This window comes from Erpetoichthys calabaricus (assembly GCF_900747795.2).
Source record: "Erpetoichthys calabaricus chromosome 1 unlocalized genomic scaffold, fErpCal1.3 SUPER_1_unloc_26, whole genome shotgun sequence".
Taxonomy (NCBI): domain Eukaryota; kingdom Metazoa; phylum Chordata; class Cladistia; order Polypteriformes; family Polypteridae; genus Erpetoichthys; species Erpetoichthys calabaricus.
This window is the reverse complement of record NW_026261592.1, coordinates 498,078-511,617: the sequence shown is the minus strand read 5'-3', so window position 1 is coordinate 511,617 and position 13,540 is coordinate 498,078. Positions and strand designations below refer to the sequence as shown.

The window sequence follows — 13,540 nt, the reverse complement described above, 5'->3', positions numbered from 1 at the left end:
ATGGTTTACATTCCTCGCCTATTCACAATCCTAATCTTGAGCTAATAAAAAAATTGGTGGCCCTTGGCGGGAAGAATCGGGTCCAGGCTGGTGGAAACCGGAAGAGACATCAGAAGTGTCAGGGTTGTTAATCTTCTAGTCTGCAGAAAGAGAGAGGAAGAGAAAAGGCATTAGTCGACAGTGCCCTCTGCCGTTCTGGCGGAGAATTACAATCTTCAGATCACTTAAACTGTCCCCTATGTGCATGTGTGTGATATAACTCCAGGTTTTTGTTTGTTTTTTAAAACCTTTTCTTTAATAATCTATATAATAAAAGCCCAGCGCGGTGTCCGTGTCCGGGTTCCTTTTGGCTGTATAGCTGCCCTGTAGAAAAGCCCCAGTCCTTCCCCTCTCAGAATTCCTGCTTACCCCCCTCCGTTCTTTCCCCTTTGCTTTTATTTTTCCTGTTCCCGAAAATCTTTTCAAAAGAAAAGTAAAGAAATAGACAGAGCGTCACATTAACGTCTTCTCCCCTCTGCCCCTACAGCGTCCACCGCGCTTCTCGCGTTTTTATTTATACAAACGCATTATATATAAAAACTATTTACAAAAAAAAAAATTAATCCAATTTTCCAAAGAGAACTATTTACAATACACATAGACTTTATACAAAAAAATCCTAATTATATATTCTCAACAAGTGAAAATTAAAGAAAAAAAATATATATATATATATAGCATACCTTTTCAAAACAAAAGTAAAGCAAATTGACAGAGCGTTACATTAACGTCTTCTCCCCTCTGCCTATTAAATAATAAATGAAATCGATTATAAATTATTAACACAAAGTAAATGAAATAAAAAAAATCATGAAAGAAAAAGAAACCACAACCAAAGAGCAAAGGCATGCCAGTCGCTCGCAAGAAACGGACACTCAGCATTCACACAGATTAGCTCAACGACGCGTCTCTGCCACACAACGAAAGGCAACTGAAACCCCTACTGAGAGAGAAGACAGATTACGCCGTGATCGCGAAAGAAAGAGGTAAAAGCGTGCCAATGAGACACCCGACGAGAGGTCCTCACGATTGAAAAACAACCGTAATATACAGAAACGTACGGTCTCCCAAGAAACTCTGAGTGAACGCTCTCACCGTTCTCACTCGCAACAAACTGACACTCACCACTCACAGACATTACCACAACGACGCGTCTCCACTCCTCTTCCTTACAACCATTTACACAATGTATACGATTCTGATTAGTCTGCGTCCCACACTTCGTGAATCATGGGTTTTGTTTTGAAATTTTGTTTCCCATGCAAAAATCAAATGCGGTGCGATGAAGGACCCAGTTCATGACTGTCAGGCGCGTTTAAACAGGGAGTCGTAGCGAGCGCCAAGTCGCTAGTCAAAATAATAAAATCACTGTGAATCCCCCACCACCTCACCTTTTCTTTTGGTGATTTTTACAGCATACTTGAAGAATTCCAGCCTTTTATATTAGTTGTTGGCCCTGATACTCACAAAACTTAAAGCCCCATTCAGATAATTATTTTTTTAAATTGAAAAAAAAAAAGATTTCTGTTAAAAATCTTTAAAATCACTGTTAAAAACAACTGACCCCCCCTTGATGTCATCCTTGTTAAATCAAGTAACAGAATACACATTGTTTAATAAATTAGACTTAACTGTAATTAAAAATGAAGCTGAATGGAAAACTGCATTTAGCTGACAACATGTCACTAATGAGCATCTTGCTGTTGTTCACCTTGTTGATTTTACAGTCAAAAGCGAGGATGTCCACATCACTGAACCGCCATCTTAAGTGTTCTGAAGAAGATGACATCACACATCATGTGCTGTGAATCAAATGGTAACAACCTGCATAGCAACCATCAACAACATCACTACCACCTTCACCAAGCAATATGGCTGTGACGTTACATTACTGTCTTTGCAATACAAAATTAACAAATACTTAAAAAGCACAATACTGACATTTAAAAATAAACATGACAGGCTAAAAACTTCAAAATAACAAATTAATGGTAGTTGGTTAAAAAAAATGAACTGCTTGATAAACCCGAGAGGATTGAAGAGATTCACAAACTGATCTAACAGAGAAAGTTCTAGAGCCACTGAGCCTGGGCTGAGGTAGTATTGATTTTTCAGGACTCAAACACTCAGACTGAGGCTTTAGTCAAAGTCAAAGTGAACTTTATTGTCATCTCAACCATATACAGATACACGAAGTTGCGAAGCTCAGGGTCCACAGTGTAACAGCATGAAGTGCAATAATAAATTAAAAATAATTAAAAATAGAATTAAAATTTAAAATTAAAATACAAACAAGACAAGACATTGTGCAAAGACAAGACAAAGAAGTAGCAGCAATATTGACGTGTAGTTAGCAATATGAACATTGATGCAATGTATGGTATTTGCAATCTAGATACATAAATATAGTCAATAGATATGTAATATAATAAATAAATAATAAATAAAAGATATAGATAATACAGAAATTATCAGTGTATGATAATAGTTGATTAAGATGTGTAAACAATGACAGGTCAGAATGTTTCACAGCAGAAGGATAACAAGAGTGTCAAAATACTTAAAGGTCAGTATGAGATTTTCAGTTCTTCTCTACCTGCACACTCGTCTTTGCAGGACAGTGACTTGCATGTATAAAAGTTCTGTTTTTAGAGGTGGTTGAGGCCGTGTGGAAGGTCCCAGGGGACAGCCTGGTGTTAAGGAGTCTAACAGCTCTCCTGCAGCTTGGCAGATCTGCCTTTGATGCTGCAGTATCTTCTCTTCAATGGCAGAAGTGTGAAAAGTCCATGTGAGGGGTGTAAGGGGTCCTGCACAATGCTGTAGGCCTTGCGGACACTGCGTTTGTAAAATATGTCCTGTAGTGAAGGGAGAGGCACCCCAACAATGTTCTCTGCTGTCTTCACTATCCTTTGCAGGCTCTTGCGGTCGGATATGTTGCAGTTGCCATACCAGACAGTGATGCAGCTGGTCAGAACACTCTCACTGGTGCCTCTGTAGAACATGGTGAGGATGGAAGGGGGAAGACTTGCTCGCTTCAGCCATCTCAGGAAGTGTAGTCTCTTCTGGGCTTCCTTGATTAGTGATGAGGTGTTATGCATCCATGTAAGTTTCTCAGTTATGTGCACACCAAGGAACTTGGTACTCCTAACATTCTCCACATCTAAACCGTTGATGCTGAGTGGGATGTGGGCAGGATGTGATTTTCTGAAGTCCACAATTATCTCTTTTGTCTTGTCGACATTGAGAGAGATAGATTGTTGTCTTCACACCATGCAGACAGCCATTCCCCCTCATCTCTGTATGCTGTTTCATCATCCCTGCTTATCAGTCCCAACACCATCGTATCATCCGTAAACTTGATGATGTGGTTGGTGTTGTGCGTGGCTGTGCAGTCGTGAGTCAGCAGGGTGAAGAGCAGTGGACTAAGCAGGCAGCCCTGTGGCGCTCCAGTGCTCAATGTGATGATGCTGGAAGTGTTGTAGCCCATCCGAACCGACTGGGGCCTCTCTGTCACGAAGTCCAGGATCCAATTGCAGAGGGTGGTATTCAGGCCCAACCTGCTCAGTTTTACAACCAGCTTTGGAGGAATGATTGTGTTGAAGGCGGAGCTAAAGTCTATGAATAGCATCCTGACAGATGTGTCTTTTTTAATCTAGATGTGTCAGGGAGAGGTGAAGGGAAGAGCAAATGGCATCCTCAGTTTACCTGTTTCAGCGGTATGTAGACTGAAGAGGGTCAAGGGAGGCAGGGAGATTAGTCTTTATGTGTGACATGACTAACCTTTCGTAACACTTCATGATTATTGGTAAGTGCAACTGGTCGGTAGTCATTCAAGCATGTCACTGATGACTTCTTCGGCACTGGTATGATTGTGGTCGACTTGAAGCATGCTGGGACTGGTGACTGGCTCAGAGATGTGTTGAAGATGTCTGTGAGGACACCAGCCAGTTGACGGGTGCATTCTTTGAGCAAACGGCCAGGTATATTGTGAAGTTTGCAGCCTTGCGTGGATTGATTCTGGATAGAGTCCTCTTCACGTCAGTTATGGAGAGACAGAGTACCTGGTCAGTGGAGGAAGGTGTTGCTTTCCTCGCAGGCTCTTTGTTCTGCGCCTCAAACTGTGCGAAGAAGTTGTTCAGCTCATCCGGTAGGGAGGCATCACCATCGCTGCTGTGTGGGTTGGGCTTGTAGTTTGTAATTGTCTGAACGCCCTGCCACATACGACATGTGTCTCTGGTGCTGCTGAATTGTTTGTTGATCATCTGTGCGTATGCCCATTTAGCTCGCTTTATAGCGTGAGACAGGTTGGCTCTGGCCACCCTGAGGGTGGCCTTGTCTCCAGATGTGAAGGCTGCATTTCTGATTTTGAGCAGCTTGTGCACTTCTCTCGTCATCCAGGGTTTTTGGTTCACTGTTGCGGTAACATCCTCAGTAGTACATACAGAAAGCACCTGTCAAAGGAGATGTTAGATTGATTGATGACTTTAAGCCCCGCCCCAAATATGAAAATATGATTTATGAAAATATGAAAATATAAAAATATGAAAATATGATTTATGAAAATATGAAAATATAAAAGGGCAGCACGGTGGCGCAGTGGTAGTGCTGCTGCCTCGCAGTTTGGAGACCCGGGTTCGCTTCCCGGGTCCTCCCTGCTTGGAGTTTGCATGTTCTCCCCGTGTCTGTGTGGGTTTCCTCCGGGTGCTCCGGTTTCCTCCCACAGTCCAAAGACATGCAGGTTAGGTGGATTGGCGATTCTAAATTGTCCCTAGTGTGTGCTTGGTGTGTGGGTGTGTTTGTGTGTGTCCTGCGGTGGGTTGGCACCCTGCCCAGGATTGGTTCCCTGCCTTGTGCCCCGTGTTGGCTGGGATTGGCTCCAGCAGACCCCCGTGACCCTGTGTTCGGATTCAACGGGTTGGCAAATGGATGGATGGATGGATGAAAATATAAAAATATAAAAATATGAACTATACCCCGCCCCTGGGGGTTTGACCACCATCATAATTGATCATCTCTAAACCCCGCCTTTTAGGGTGGGTCTTTTGTAAATCGGACACTTATCACGCCCCATTAACAATACTCACGCCCCCGAGGTATGCCTTTATCTCTCTATCCGCCTATAGGGTTAGGGGTGAGGCATGTCTCTCACCCTCGACTGTGGTAGGAGACGAAAGAGTTCTTGTATAAAATTCTAGTCATTTAGTGAAAACGCCATGACACACAAACGCAAACAGAATGGACGGTCTTGTGAATGCTCCTAAGAAACTGAAAGCAAACAGGGTGTCCAGAACGTTACGGGAGTTACGGGAACCACGCTTCAGCTCTGCCTGGTACGATTCTAACTGTGCTTTGTGCCGGGTAGAGGTAAAAAGAAATCCTGAGGGACAGCTCACGATCGCCGTTTCCAAGAAGGAGCCTATCCTTCCCGAATATAACGAGGCCGGTCACGAAGAAGGAGGAAGATAAAGAAAATGTGATAAAGGAGCGAGTGAGTGAAATTAATTTTTCTATAAAAGACTGGACTTTTTTTAAAGCTCTTATGCCAAATATCCATCCATTCATTTTCCAACCCGCTGAATCTGAACACAGGGTCACGGGGGTCTGCTGGAGCCAATCCCAGCCAACACAGGGCACAAGGCAGGAACCAATCCCGGGCAGGGTGCCAACCCACCGCAGGACACACACAAACACACCAAGCACACACTAGGGCCAATTTAGAATCACCAATCCACCTAACCTGCATGTCTTTGGACTGTGGGAGGAAACCGGAGCGTCCAGAGGAAACCCACGCAGACACTGGGAGAACATGCAAACTCCACGCAGGGAGGTCCCGGGAAGCGAACCCGGGTCCCCAGGTCTCCCAACTGCGAGGCAGCAGCGCTACCCACTGCGCCACCGTGCCGCCCTGCCAAATACTGATGAAGCTATTTATCAAGGAATGATAAAAAAGAATGAAAAAGAATGATGAAAAGAATTAAAAAGAAAATTGGAGGAGTAGTTTAGCATGTTGAATAATTCATGCTCGGAGGAGGAGAAAGAAAACTGGGAGTCAACCGCCCCCTAAGTGAGCGGAGATAAATACAGAGGTCTTTTCCATAGTGTACATTAACCTAAAACCCTATCGAGATGTCTTCAACTAACTACCCTTCTGAAGCTGGTGCTAGCTGGGCCAGTCGTCTCCCCGTTCTCTCGGCCTCTGAGGTGACAGAAGTCCTCGACATTTTTATGCGCTCTGAAGAACCACGCTCGGGGGGTATGGAACATACATCCGCCGCTGACTACCTGTTTTGGCCGGCTAACCTTCAAGCCAACACCGCCTACTCTACTCCCGACGAGATGATCGACACTAACCTACAGCCCCGCTACTCTGCTGCAGACCAGATGCTGACAGACAACGATGTGTTTAGGCCGGCTAACCTTCAAGCCAACACCGCCTACTCTACTCCTGACGAGATGATCGACACTAACCTACAGCCCTGCTACTCTGCTGCAGACCAGATGCTGACAGATAATGATGTGTTTTGGGCGGGTAACAACCAGCACCCCGCCGGCTACGTTCATGATCAGTCCTGTTGGTCTATGGAACAGACAGCGGCAGTCAACGGCCTGTTTTGGCCCGACGACATCGTACCTAACTCCGGGTACTCTGCTCCTAACAACTCTCCTTCAGACCCACCGTCTTGGCCGGATCTTCTGATGCCCTCAAATGACCAGATCTATTGGCCTGAACCTCAGTTACCCGCCCCTGATGATATGTATTGGCTGGACAGTCTCCTGGAGAACCGTACAGTACCTGACTTTTTTGTCCCTGTTGAGGATGCTCTGGGGAGCCTAACGGGCGCTAAGGAGATAGCCGTGCAGGCCATGCGGCAAGAAGAGGCCGTGGACGAACTGGTAGATGCTCTGTCCGCATGGAAGCCATCGTCCCAGTATGCTGATTATGGTGGTATGAGCCTTGAACAAACTAACAGGCCCCTGGGTGAAACACTTCGAAAGACTCTGAAACTGATCAAGAGTTTGATTGCGGCTCTGCTGGACATAATAGTTGATCGGGACCTAAAAAGCACCTGTCAAGGTTGTTTCATAGATCACCCCAGCCAGACGCAGCATACGTGTCTCTTTGAGTCTGACTCTGTTTATCAGGTTGGCCGCTTTCAAGAGGTTCTGACTGTTTTCCGTAAACCGTGGCTCAGGAGCCTGGTCATAAAGACTCTGGGTTGCTTCAACATCTTTCCGCCTTTTCAAAAGGTTCATTCATTTCTTCAAAATGCTGTAGATGAACTGGAAAATGAACATTCTATTAGCGAGGCTATTGTACAAGCCTTTCACAACATGGATGATCTCTCTTACTCAAAAATACGTGAAATATCCGATGCTTTCTCTAAAAGGTATTTTTCTGTACCTGACATGACCGATGCACCTTTGGGGTTTTACGGGGAATACGACATAGAAAAATCAAACAAAGTGTCTGAACTCAATGTGCCTGTGCTATGAAATGTTTTAATAATGTTTTTAATACTGTTGTTTTGAAATTTTAATAATGTTTTGAAAATTACCAATAAAGCCTCATTTGATTTTTCAACCATTGACATTTTTCTTTCACCGTCGGCAATGGAGGGTTACTTGAAAAAAGTTTATTATAACCCGACAAATCCTGGTAGCTTTGGGGGAAAAGACTGTTTGAAAAGAGCTCTTGAGGTTTCGGGTCAGAAAAGTAATGACCAACAGGTGTCGGATTGGTTATCCGGTCAATATGCTTATACAATTCACAAACCCGCTAGAAGGCATTTTAGGAGAAATAAGGTTTATGTATCTGATATAGACTCGCAATGGCAGATGGATTTAGCGGACATGACAAATGTGTCCGAGCATAATCTGGGTTATAAATATTTGTTTACCTGCATCGACATACTTTCTAAGTACGCGTGGGTACGACCCCTGAAGAACAAAATGGGTAAGGAAGTGACAAGAGCCTTCCAAGAAATTCTGAGTGCCGGGTGTACTCCAAAGAATCTCTAGACCGATAAGGGCAAAGAGTTTTTCAACCAAGATTTTCAAAAGCTGTTAAAGAAGATCGGAATAAAACATTTCACCACAGGAAACGAATTAAAGGCCTCCGTGGTGGAGAGATTTAACCGCATACTAAAATCTAAAATGTGGAAATATTTCAGCGCTTATAACACGAGAACCTACATCGATAAATTGCCGGATCTAGTATACTCTTGCAACAAAAGCTATCATCGAAGCATAAAAATGGCTCCTTCCGATGTAAACATGTTAAATTCCTGGAAAGTTTTCAAAAACTTATACGGCGTAGCTAGCCCCCCAGGTCCGCTGTTGTTTAAGTTCAAAGTAGGAGATACAGTTAGGGTGTCTAAACCCAGACATCCTTTTCAGAAAAGTTATGAACAAACATTTTCAGATGAAATCTTTACCGTATCTGAACTTGTACCTAGGGCACCGGCTGTGTACAAACTGAAAGACTACGATGGTGAAGAGCTTGTAGGATCCTTTTACGACCCTGAATTACAGAAAATTAAAGTCGGATCCACAGACGTTTACAGGATTGAAAAAATACTGGCTAGGAAAGTTAAGAATAAAAAACGACTCATTTTAGTCAAATGGCTAGGCTGGCCAGAAAAATTTAACAGCTGGATACCGGAGAGCCAAACCCAAGATGTTCAATAAAATCGAGAAGGGTCCGGCTGCAGGTCGCAGACTTGGCCTTCCACGCCCCTGGCCTTCCACGCCCCCGGCCTTCCACGTCTCCTGCCTTCCACAGTCTGCCCCACAACTGCCTATAGTCCGTAGAAAGAGAAGAAGAGCTGCTGTACAGTTTTTCCAATTCGAAAAAGAAAAGGAGCTGAAAACGTTTTCCCACACGGAACAATGGCACAACAGAACCAGGTATGGACTCACAGAATAAAAAGCTCAGTATATTTAAAGAAACTTTAGATCCATTAAACAAAACTAATGAGATGTACGATTATATACAGTATAGTGAATCCAAGTGTTCTCTGTTTATCGTCATTACTGACATATCCTATTTTTAAGCATATCGTTTTAATTATTTTTTACCTCTTGTATTGTTTCTTTTTAATATTTGCCGTATTATTTCATCTATATTAACTTTTTCACTTATTTATGAGATGCTATGTAGAGAATCTGCAATGTTAGTGTACAATATGAAAGGTATTTATGTTTATCGTCGTCATTAATGTATGTTAAATATCTTATCTTAACTTAGTTAAGTTAGCTATTTATAAAAGCACGTTAGCGCTTTCTGCTAAATTAGTATTACATATTATTTTTGTCTTGATTTCCACAGTCACATTTCACCATAAAGGCAGAGAATATAAAAACAACTTTGATAACATTGATTAAATATCCAAATGAATCCAAGTGCCCTCTTTGTAAAACGCACAGAGACTACAGCATCCTGCTACGTCACCTTCAGAGTCATGAAGGCCACATTGTCAAGTATGCAGGTAGTATATGTACAGGGTATGCTAAGACTGTGTGCTTGCAAACAATACTGACGTTTAGACTTCTGAACTGGAACTTTTTTTAAATACAGGTTAAAAAGCTGAGCATTTTCCGTTGTTTGGCAGGTTTTACTATTTACAGATGTAACACAGGGTGTGTCCCAAGTGGCCAATTCCATTGTTGTTTTTGTTTAAAAGTCATTGTCAACAGTTTATTGTATGTCAGTATATAATATTTTTCTTTGATTAAATTTTTTTACCCCTTGTATTAGGGCCTCCCTAGTGTGTGCTTGGTGTGTGTGCGCCCTGCGGTGGGCTGGGATTGGCTACAGTGACCCTGTAGTTAGGATATATAGCGGGTTGGATGAAGGATGGATGGATGTATTAGGGCCTTCCAAGCCAAATGAATAGCCATGGCTCTGGAATTTCCATGTTGATGGTATGACCATTTCATATTGTAACTATCATTTTTTGTATGTCTGTATTTAATGTTGTGTCCAGGTTTCCAAAGGACCATTTTGTGGTGTCTCTGTATTTCATCCTCGAGAGCCCCCTTCAATTTTAATGAGTTATGTCTCAACTTTAGTCCTCTCTTCTTTCATTGTAGTATTTGTAGAGGGAGGATTATATCTGGTTGCTGGTTCCGATTTTTGTCACCTTCTACAATTTGTGTTGGATATTTGTGTTATGTTTAACTTATTTTATCATATTTGTTTTTTTTTTTAATTTCAACATACTGTCCCTAGTGGTTTTGAAGTTCCAGAAACGCCTACCTTTCAAAATCCAGATCATTTAAATGTGTTTATAATGGTTTGCATAAATATTTTTGTAACATTAAACTCCTTTTAACAACGTGACTCTGCTCAGTCCTCTTTAGAATGACATGCTGGCTTTGTGGAAGAGCTGGTGTAGAATGTTACTTGAGAACTTCAGCCCCAAGGGGTAAATGACATTTAAATTTCCTTTAATAACTTTAATTTAGTTCTGCAGCAATATGACAAATATACTTAGCCATATTGTAAATCAAAGTCGAATAGTCCAAATGTTTACCATTATAAACTTAGTGCTTCTTTTTGAAATCACTGAAGTAACTGCTCACATCAGACTGAGCGAGCAAACGCCTTTCTAAATGAAGGCCAAGAACCATACAAAAAATTAGAAGGTACAGAAACAATGAACAGCCAGGACAGGGTCATTTATTGTGCTTATTCTTTTGGTTCTTTTTTAACATTTCCTTAGGTAAATATTATTTTCTATGTTTTTAGGTTTAGACTTTATTGAGCCATTAATGAGAAGACAGAAGATGAGTAAAGACTTGGCACTACATCTGAAATGAACAAATGTCTTGCTATTCTGTTCCATAGCACTGCATTCTGCAGATTTCAGATTTTTTCTTTTAGAAGAAACGTCAGCGTCCCTTCTCCAACATCCAGCACAGGGCACAGATAAGCAGGTACAGACACCTCATTTTATAAACTTCCATAAGAAAGATAAATTACATTTTGTTGATGCTGACTTACAATGCCTGTGGTATAGTGAATAAAATGTATAAAAAGACTTAATGCTTGTCTCAGATGCCGACTGTTAATCGTTAAGCAGTAGGAGTCAAAGCCCAAAAGACTAAAAGCCTGTTTTATATCTTCTGACAAACTGGAGTACTAGTACAACTCTTGAATCTGTGATCAAAAGCAGCAGTGTTAATAATGTATAATAAATTAAATTTACTGTACATTATTTTTTTTACTTTCCTTACATTCCTTGTAAATGTGGAGGAAAAGGCTATGAGCTTTATGATGACCATGTAAAGAATTTCCTTTCTTTCTTTTTTAATATAATGTATTACAGCAGCATGGAATCCTTCAGCATTTCACCGAGGCACAGAAGTGGTGTGCTGAGAACATTTCTGTGTTCAGAGGGCGAATCTCACTCCCTGCATTACTGTCAATGGACAAAGACGACACTGAGGAGGCCCTTCAGAAATTTGATTTGCTATCTGAATTTCCAGAAGAAGAGGAGAGAGAATATGTCTTTAGATATATTTTTTTCACATATGGAAGACATGCATCTGTTTTTAGATTAACGTGAGAGGAAAAAGGAAAATGACTGAGTTTTGTGAGAAAATGTAACAAACCTACATGTCCCTCATTGTTCAGTTACAACCTACAATTCTTGTTCTATATTTTATATATTCTTTAACTTTTTTGTAATAAATGTTTCAAACCAACTTCATCTTTACAGTCCATTGTCTTAGTGTTATGTATTAAAATAATGTTTTATAAAGCAGGGCAAGGCAATATTTATTTATAAACCACATTTACAACAGCAGCCAGAACTGAACCAAAGTGCTGTACAAGAAAGGGTAAAAGAAGCAGTTCAAATATACCGTATGTACACAGCACAAAACTGCAAGAATAACCAGCCATTACATAAAAGATAAACTTACAATACCCATATATACATATTTATAATCCTGAATGTACGTGAGCCAAAATATACAAAAAATGTCAACCTCTTGGAGGGTCAAATGGCAGCAAAAAGAAATAAGACTTTAATGATGACTTAAAAATGGCCTGTGATGGAGCAGACCTAATATAATAAGGAGAGCCATTCCAGAGAAAAGGAGCAGCCACCACAAACACCCAATTCCTCCTTTGCTTCAGCCTCAACCTCGGCACAACTAAGAGCATTGGGCTAGTAGACCACAGGGATCTTGTTGGCACATACAAGTGAAGAGATTCCAAGAGGCAAGATGGGGCTGATCCACTCAAACATTTGAAAACAAGAAACAGAATTTTAAAATCAATTCTGAAATGGACCAGAAGCCAGTGAAGTGAGGTCAGTATTGGTGAAATATGGCCACATTTACGAGAGCCTTCAATAAGCGAAAAGCAAAGTTGTGGAATAGTTGTAGGCGTCGTAACAGGGCTTGACCAATACCTACATACAAAGAACTGCAATAGTCCAAACGAGATGCTGTAAAAGCTTGGATGGCCTTTTCAAGATCACAGAAAGAAAGGAAAGCCTTTACCTTAAAGTCTCAGCTGGAAAAAGCTTCATTTAACTTCACAATTTATCTGTCTGTCGAGTTTGAATGAGTGGTCACAGATCACACCTGGGCTAACTGAAGCTTTATGATACGTATATGGAAAGGGGTCCAAGAGCAATATCAGAGACACTCAAACTTTCTTAACTCTTGAACACCATGATCACAGTTTTATTATCATTTAGTTTAAGAAGATGCATTGCCATTCAGGTTTTAATATCATTCAAGCACACATGGAGAGTCTGTATTTTCTCGCCTTGATTTTAGTGGCAAATATATTTAAGTGTCATCAGTATAGAGAAGCCATACTTGTTAACAATGGAGCCTATAAGGTAACATGCCTATCAAAAAGATAGCTGGTCCAAGGATGGAACCCCACAAGTAAGAGGAGCTACAGAGGATGAGAACTCACCCAAATGAATAGAAACATTCCTATCCATATTACTAACCGAGAATGCTAAACCGGATGATGGACGCAGGCACATCCGGCCATGGGCCGTAGCTGCAAAAAGACTTACTGCGCAGGCGCAAAAAGAGGACCCGAGAAAGACGGACAAAAAAGGGCGACAGAGGCGGATGAGGGTCCGCGAGAGACGCAGGCGCAAAAAGAGTCCGACAGGAGCACAGAAAACAGGAGTGAGCACATACAGAAAGGAGTCACAAAAATGAGGCTCAACAAGCACCAAAATAAGGAAAAAAAACATTAAAGAGTACTCAAACGAGGGGAAAGCACGAAACACATTGCACACGAAACTAAACACACCACAAAAAAAAGAACAGACGAGCGCACAATAGCAAGGCACGACCATACCCCCGCCACCCTACAGGCACGGGACGGGACGGGACGGGACACACACCAAGAGGGGGATTCAACAAGCCCATGGAAGACCAAAAAAAAGAACACAAAACCACCCCACAGACCCTACAAGCAAGGGACGGGACACACACAAAGAGGGGGAGAGAGGCGGATGAG

The 13,540-nt window shown here is 41.8% G+C and overlaps 1 long non-coding RNA gene across 1 annotated transcript; it reads left to right on the top strand.

Annotated features, from left to right (window-relative positions):
• The first annotated feature begins 10,237 nt into the window (after positions 1-10,237).
• On the top strand, positions 10,238-11,649 carry LOC114643295 (uncharacterized). The gene is made up of 3 exons (XR_003714755.2): positions 10,238-10,322; positions 10,790-10,977; positions 11,370-11,649. It is a non-coding gene; the product is annotated as an uncharacterized LOC114643295 (long non-coding RNA).
• Positions 11,650-13,540: the final 1,891 nt, after the last annotated feature.